At 60.9% G+C, this 6,486-nt stretch overlaps 1 pseudogene; it reads left to right on the plus strand.

Moving 5' to 3' along the window:
• Positions 1 to 341: 341 nt before the first annotated feature.
• On the plus strand, positions 342 to 1,040 carry LOC112122215 (annotated as a pseudogene).
• The last annotated feature ends 5,446 nt before the right edge of the window (positions 1,041 to 6,486 follow it).

Genomic DNA, 6,486 nt, shown 5'->3' on the forward strand with positions numbered 1-6,486 from the left:
GGGGTGTCCAGATGTGTGGGGGAGCTGGGGCCCCGCGGAGGCCACCTCTCCAGATGTCTGGGGGGAACCTGCAGCCATCTGGGGGGGGGGTCCTGCAGCCATCTGGGGGGTCCTGCGGCCATGCCCAGATGTAAGCAGCGGGTGTGGCTACATGTCCAGATGTGCCCATCTTGGGACGCTTGCTCAGATCTCTCAGGGACCAGCTGAGACGAGGTCTCCAGATGTGCCCAGAGGTGCGGCTTTCTCCCCCCCCCCCCCCCCCTCCCCCCCCCCCCCCATTCTCCCTCCTGCCCCCCTCACGCTTCTGGCTTCCTCACCCGCCCAGGTGCCCCGCCACCGCCATGGACATCGGCGGCCTGGAGACGGTGGTGGCCAACTCAGCCTACGTGTCGGCCCGGGGCAGCGCGGACGCCAGCGCCGCCTCCACCTTGCGGGACAAGAAGATGCGAGCCAAGCTCAAGCTGCCCCACATCACGCAGTGCGAGCCCCTGCGGACCCAGCTGGACCTGGACTTCCAGAGCATCTGCCTCCGGCAGCCCATCGGGAAGCGGCTCTTCCAGCAGTTCCTGGAGGAGCAGGAGGCCTTCGCGGCGGCCGGCGGGCTCTGGAAGAGCGTGGAGGACTACGCCGCGGCCGAGGAAAGCGAGAGGCCCCAGAAGGCCCAGAAGACCGTCAACCGGTTCTTCGACTCGGCCTCCAAGACCTTCTGCGCCTTCCTGGAGGAGAAGGCCATCATGAGGGTCAAGGAGGACGCCAAGCACGGGCGGGCAGACCTCTTCCAGGAGACCGAGCGGCAGCTCCTCAGGCACCTGGAAGAGCGGGCCTTGGCCAAGTACAAGGACAGCTTGTTCTTCTCCCGCTTCCTCCAGTTCAAGTGGCTGGAGGGGCAGAGCGTGAGCGAGGAGTGGTTCCTGGACTTCCGGGTGCTGGGCAAAGGCGGGTTTGGCGAGGTCTGCGCCTGCCAGATGAAGGCCACCGGCAAGATGTACGCCAACAAGAAACTCAACAAGAAGCGGCTCAAGAAACGCAATGGATACGAGGCAAGGGCAGGGTGGGGGAGCCCGGACTCCTGGGTTCTTTCCATAGCTCTGGGAGGGGAGTGGGGGCTAATGGTTAGAGCAGGGGGTGCTGGAAGCCAGGATTCCTGGATTCTCTTCCCAGTTCTGGGAGTGGGGGGGCTGGTGGGTCAGAGCGGGGGGGCGGGGGGGGGGGGGGGGACCGGGCTCCCGGGGGCTCTCCCGGGGGGTGGGCGGGGAGGGGGGGCTGGTGGGGGGGATCCATGGGCCCCCCTTTGTATCAGCGACATCAGAATCATTTTGTTTCTAAGGGGCAGGGTTTGGGGCTCAGCCTGGGCTGGTGTTTGGGGGCGCAGGGTTGAGGAGCGGTGGGCGGGAGGTTTGGGGGTTCTGAGTTTGGGGGTGAGGGTTTGGGGGGGCCGGGCTGAGTTTGGGGGCAACCGATCAGGGGGGTGGGGGGGCTGGGGGGGGCAGGGGGGGGGGGGGGGGGGGGTGCGGGGGGTGTGGGGGGGGGTACCAATGATTTTGTGTGTGTGTGTGTGTGTGACAGAGAGAGAGCTCCCCGCTTAGCAGGCCAGTGGAAGCCCTGGAATTAGATTCATCCCCTCCACACACACACACACACAGCCCCTCTCTCTCTCACACACACAAAGCCACACACAGGTCGTGAATCACACACACAGCCCCCCACAATCTCACAAACAGTGTCTCTCACACACACCTCTAGCCTGACACACACCCTCAACCTGACGCACACCTATAGCCACACACACACAGAGTGAAACACACACACAAAGCCACATACAGCTTGACACACACAGGGCTAGAATCACACACTATCACGGAGTCCCCGGGTGATGCTCTGGAACTGCTCCCCACAAAGCCAGTCAGGACTTTGGGGAGCCGCCTCTCCCTCGGAGCAGACCGTCTTCAGGGCAAGACGCTCACACGGCTTCACCTCCTGGGTCTCTCCTGGGAGCATTCAGCATATGCCCCTCAGTGCGCTTCCCACAGCGAGTGCGCCCAGGCCGGGTCCCAGGGAAGCCAAAGGGTTCTGCACCCCCCACTTCGCAGTCAGACGTGACTCTCAGCCAGCCAGTAAAACAGAGGTTTATTAGACGACAGGAACACGGTCTAAAACAGAGCTTGTAGGTCCAGCGAATGGGACCCCTCGGCCGGGTCCATTCTGGGGCCCAGCGAGGCAGACACCCGTCTACCCTCCCTTCCAGTCCCCAGCTAGCTCCAAACTCCCGTCCAGCCCCTCCTCCTCTGGGCTTTGTCTCTGTCCCAGGCCAGGAGGTCACCTGATCCCTTTGTCTCCAACACCTTCAGTTGGCACCTTTGCAGAGGAGGGTCCCAGGCCATCAGTTGCTAGGAGACAGAGTGTCGGGCATTTATGTACCCTGGCCCTTTGCTCTGCAGCAACCACACCCCCGTATCCCACCCCCTAGAGACTTAAGAACTGCATAGGGGAAACTGAGGAAAACCTAAGAACAGTCCCACTTCGTCACATCTCTCCCCCCTTCGAGACTGAACTGAGCGGGGTCACTGCAGCCAGTGACCTGGGGAAGTTCGAACCCACCAACGTTCCCATGGATGCCCCAGCATCTCTTTCATTCCTGGGTGAGAGTTACACCAGGCCCTTCCAGTTTCATGCCCTTCCTTAGTTTGATTGCGCTTGATGGCACTCGCAGGCTGCATGTGGGAAGGTTTATGTGGCCCGTGCCCTTTTGCCACCCCAATACCCCTGGGGTTCAAACTGGGACTGGGTCTTCTCCCAGCACTTTGGTCTGGAGGGCTGCGATTCGGGCTCTCTTGGTTAAGAGCCCCTACCTTGACCTTGGCCAGCTTTGGGCTTGGGCAGCCGCTCCCCACCTTGTGGCCCAGATACAACACCTCTGTCATCCCCACCTTACACTTTCCAGCTTTTACCGTTAATCCCACCTCCTTGAGGCAGCCCAGCACCCTCTTCACCTGGGACATATGTCCCTCCCAGGTCTGGCTAAAGACACATATGTCATCGATGTACGCCAGGGCCACGTTCTCCATCTCCCTCAGCTTGTCTAGAATCTCCCCAGGCCTAGGCGTGGGGTAGGCATCGGACACGGTGATGGCTTTAAGCTTCCAATAGTCCCCGCAGAACCAGATCATCCCGTCTTCCTTGGGGACCAGCCCCACGGGTGAGGCCCATGGGCTGTTGAACGGCTGGATCACATCTAAAGCCAGCATGTCCTTGACCTCTCTCTCCAGGTTCTGGGCTGCTTTCCCAGTGACTCTGAAGGGGGAACACCTGATGGGGAGATTGGCTCCCACCTCAGGGAAGAGATCCACCAGGGGGTCTTCCCCCTTCTCCTCCCAATCCTTCCTTTTTAGGTCCAGGGGTCCCCTCACTTTCCTCCCATACAGCAGCTCGAAAGGGAAGAACCCTGTGGATTCCTGGGGCACCACCAGCTGCCTCCCGATTCCCCACAGTTCTACTTCCCCTTGGGGAGCCCATTCCTGGTACAGGGATCCCTTCTCCCACAGGACTCTGTCCCTGCAGCCTTCCCCAAGGGGGTTTGCAGCGCTGTGGCCAGCAAGTTCCCTCAGCTTCTCCAAGGAGGGATCCCTCTGCAGCTCGGTCTGGAATTCAGCTGCTGGGGAAGGGAGTGGGACCTGTTACCTCTCGCTGGCTGGGCCTGGGGTCGCAGCCCCCCTGAGCCCTGTCCCTGGTAGCTCCCTCCCTGCTGTGTAATCACTTCCCAGCAGCACGCCTGGACCAGGCAAACCTGGTTGGCAGCCGACCTGCCCTGTCTGGGTGTCCCCCCACTCAGCTGGGGTCTCAGCTCCCACCGTGCTCAGCGCTGCCCTGACTGTCCCAGTGCGGGCAGGCACCGAGCTCTCTGCTCTGGTCACAGCATCAGAGCCAGCATGAGCCCCCTCTCCGGTGTGCAGGGGGGCAGGGAGCATCTCTCCCTCCCACTCAGCCCCACGGGTCTGGTTACAGGTAGGCAGGTATTCTGAGCCCAGCAGCCCTCCCTCCTGCCAGCCAGGTCATTTGCATTTTCACTGACCATTTCCCTCTTAGCCAATTGGTTCCCTGGATCCTGTCCCAAAGAGACACAGGCAACCCCCCAACAGGACCTCACTGCTGATATCCTCCTGGGTCTGCACAGGGATCCAGGCCATAGGCAGGCTGAGGGGCTTCATCCCGGGGACCTTCACCCAGGTCACACAGCCCCTCAGCATCTGCGGCTGCACCACCCAGGGCCCGACAACAGTTCTCTGTGTCCCAGGGTCTCGCCACCCCAGGCATGTCTCCCCATTGACCCCCACTTTCTGCTCCCACTGGGGGTCCGAGGGGCCTGAGCCCAGGAGACTCCATGCAGACATATAGGCGGGGCCAGGAGTGGGAGCCTGTCCACCACCCCACCCATCTGGCTGACAGTGTCTATGGTCTTGGGTCCCAGCAAGGGAGCTAGATACCGGGGCTTTTCCGCAGGGTCCCCCTGGTTCAAATCGCCAGCCTGCATGAAGGCCGTGTGGTGGGCATCCACATCCCCCCCCTCATTAACCAGGGGCAGCAATTTAGTGTCGAGGTTCCCTGCGGAACTGGCAGCCCGGGGTCTATCCCCACTCACCCCTGGGGAGCCCCCTATGCCTCTCCGCTCCACCAGCGCCAGTCCATGCTGCTGCTGCTTCTCCTGCAGCTTTTCCTCGGGCTCTTGCTCTCTCTCATGGTCCTCTCGCTCTCTCAGACTCAGCTCCAGTCCCAACCGTCTCCAACCCCCTGATGGGGAACCCGATCGTGAAGACCCCCGTCTGGTTGGGGACCAGACTCTTGGGGATGCCTGGCTACTGCTCCAGCTGCTCCCAGATCCTCTTGTAGCCCCGTCTGGGTCAGGAATCTGCTCCTTAGAGCGGTCCTCGTCCTCCAGCTGCACGATTAACTGGGCCTCGGTGAACTTCCCAATGCGTAACCCTCTCTTTGCACAGGATCACAATGTCCTTCTTGAGGAGATGGTGATAGGCCGTCACTCCGCTGTTCCCAAGTTGCTTTGGACTCAGAGGCCCGTGTGCTCTCAGCTCCCCCACGGTTTCCAGGAAGAACCCCTAGTGTGCCAGCCCTTCTCGTGGTCACCACCTCTTTGCCAGGGTCGAGCTTCAGACTCCTCCGCCCCTGGGACCGCTCGCTGCAATCCCCAGGAGAACCCTGTTACAGCAAAAGTCCTTCTCTCTCCCAGGGTCGAGCGGCAAGCTCCTCCGCCCCTGAGACTGCTCGCTGCAGTCCTCAGGGGGACCCCCGTTACTCCAACAGTCCTTCTCACTGGTCACACACTCCTAGGGGTTAATCGCCCCCTGCAACCGTCCCTCTCTGAGCCTTCAGCACGCCTGGTCCTTGGTATCCCCCCTGTTTTACTGCTCCCCAGTCACTTACTGCAAGAAGCGCCATTCACGGCGTGCAGTACATCCCACCTCTGCCACCAGTTGTCACGGAGTCCTCGGGCGATGCTCTGGAACTGCTCCCCACAAAGCCAGTCAGGACTTTGGGGAGCCTCCTCTCCCTTGGAGCAGACTGTCTTCAGGGCAAGAAGCTCACACGGCTTCACCTCCTGGGTCTCTCCTGGGAGCATTCAGCATATGCCCCTCCGTGCGCTTCCCACAGTGAGTCCGCCCCGGCAGGGTCCTGGGGAAGCCACAGGTTTCTGCACCCCCCACTTCGCAGTCAGACGTGACTCTCAGCCAGTCAGTAAAACAGAGGTTTATTAGATGACAGGAACATGGTCTAAAACAGAGCTTGTAGGTACAGCAGCGAACGGGACCCCTCGGCCGGGTCCATTCTGGGGCCCAGCGAGGCAGACCCCCGTCTGCCCTCCCTTCCAGTCCCCAGCTAGCTCCAAACCCCCGTCCAGCCCCTCCTTCTCTGGGCTTTGTCTCTTTCCCAGGCCAGGAGGTCACCTGATCCCTTTGTCTCCAACACCTTCAGGTGACACCTTTGCAGAGGAGGGTCCCAGGCCATCAGTTGCTAGGAGACAGAGTGTCGGGCATTTATGTACCCTGGCCCTTTGCTCTGCAGCAACCACACCCCCGTATCCCACCCCCTAGAGACTTAAGAACTGCATAGGGGAAACTGAGGAAAACATTAAGAACAGTCCCACTTCGTCACACACACACAGTCCCCCCCCCCGAATCTCACACACACAAACAGACCCCCCCACACAGCGTCTCTCACACACACCCCTAGCCTGACACACACACACACACACACACACACACACACACAGCCCCTCTCACACACACACACAAAGCCACACACAGGTCGTGAATCACACACACAGCCCCCCACAATCTCACAAACAATGTCTCACACACACACCTCTAGCCTGACACACACCCTCAAACACACACGCACACAGCCTGACGCACACCTATAGCCACACACACACACACACACAGAGTGAAACACACACACAAAGCCACATACAGCTTG

Source organism: Terrapene carolina, unplaced genomic scaffold, assembly GCF_002925995.2.
Source record: "Terrapene carolina triunguis isolate 2854851 unplaced genomic scaffold, T_m_triunguis-2.0 Scaffold28258, whole genome shotgun sequence".
In the NCBI taxonomy this organism is placed as follows: Eukaryota; Metazoa; Chordata; order Testudines; family Emydidae; genus Terrapene; species Terrapene triunguis.